This window comes from Octopus bimaculoides, chromosome 5 (assembly GCF_001194135.2).
Source record: "Octopus bimaculoides isolate UCB-OBI-ISO-001 chromosome 5, ASM119413v2, whole genome shotgun sequence".
Taxonomy (NCBI): domain Eukaryota; kingdom Metazoa; phylum Mollusca; class Cephalopoda; order Octopoda; family Octopodidae; genus Octopus; species Octopus bimaculoides.
The window spans coordinates 29,760,187-29,761,945 of NC_068985.1; positions in this window are offsets into that span (position 1 = coordinate 29,760,187).

Consider the following 1,759-nt stretch of genomic DNA (forward strand, 5'->3'; position numbering starts at 1 on the left):
TTAATTATTACCTGTCTTTTAAAAGTATTCTCTGGATGCACTGAATACTCCTTTCTTTCATTTGTAACCAAAAATACATACACAGAAACTCGCATTATATATATATATATATATATATGTTTTATTTATGGGTTAAGACAACCATTTGTTTTGTGTTATTCTTTTTCTTTTACTTGTTTCAACCATACTGGAGTGCCACCTTAGAGGGTTTTAATTGAAGAAATTGACCCCAGGACTTATTCTATCAGTCTCTCTTGCCGAACTGCTAAGTTACGATGGCACAAACATACCAACATCAGTTGTCAAGTAATGGTAGGGGGACAAACACAGACATATAAATATGTATATCCATATATGATGGGCTTTTTTCAGTTTCCATCTGCCAAATCCATTCACAAGGCTTTGGTCAGCCTGAGGCTATAGTAGAAGACACTTGCCCAAGGTGTCACACAGTGGGACTGAATCTGGAACCGTGTGGTTGGAAAGCAAGCTTCTTACCACACAGCCACACCTGCGCTTATGTTAAGGGAAGTTCTTTAACATTAAGCCTATTACATGCAACATTGATGTTCGTCCCCAATCCCAAATGGAGATGAACACCAATGTTCCAGGTGATAAGCTTGATAATTGTTGAGGTATTTGCCTTAATATGAAACCAATGATGATAGTCTTAACCAATAAATAAAGAATTTTTATCTGCCAATGTAGTGCTGAACACTCATTCCCATTGCTTGCTACTAGTATGTACGTATGTATGTATGTATGTATGTATGTATGTATGTATGTATGCATGCATACATACATACTAGTAATGCATGCATGCATGTATGTATGTATGTATGCATGTATGTATGTATGCATGTATGTATGCATGTATGTATGCATGCATGCATGCATGTATGTACGTACGTACGCACACACACACATATATATATGCACACATAAACAGATACACACAAAGACTTTTCATTGTTTAATGTGATCCACATATTTCTTTTACACAATTTAAAAAAATAATTTCCTTACTCCTTTTGTATCTTGTAAACATGGTTTCATCTTCTTTAGCATAAAATCATCAGTACATGTGAAGAGTAAATCTCTATACTTATATACACATCTTTTACTGATCTTAGTTACTCTATTTTAATTTTAAGGACTAAGTTTTCTTAAGAGCATGAATGTTACTCTTCCAGGATGATCAATCTTATTCTCTGCAGTTTATCAGTTTAGGAATTGTTGTTATTTAGCCCAAATGAACAAACCTATTCAAGATCCTTTTTTTAAAATCTTTGGGCAGTATATCTGAGGTATACATGTCTCCACTTTTTAAGAGTGTAGGACATATTTCAGAGAGAAACAGCTGCTATTTTTGGTCCCCACACTTTCTTCTATGTTATTTAATTTTATAATCCATTTTGTTTTTTTTTTCCTTATACATAGGTCTCCTATAAAAATAGGGTATTCCTATTGTTTCCATACCACTTCTAGCAGCAGATCTTCATTTTTATGCTTCAACTTTGACACTTGCATCTCATTATAATAGTTGTTATTAGACTATCAGTTATTGTGTCCTCAAGTGAAACAAGAGGGTGTTGGTCCACTAATCCTCAAAAGGCCAAGGTAATATATATATATATATATATTTCGTTTTTGGATTTGGTTTCCAAGATTCTTTATGTGAGTTTGTGTGTTGAAGCATATTCCGTTGTTTGGAGAGTCATTCTCTTTTAGTGCCTTATAATTTAACACACTCACCGGT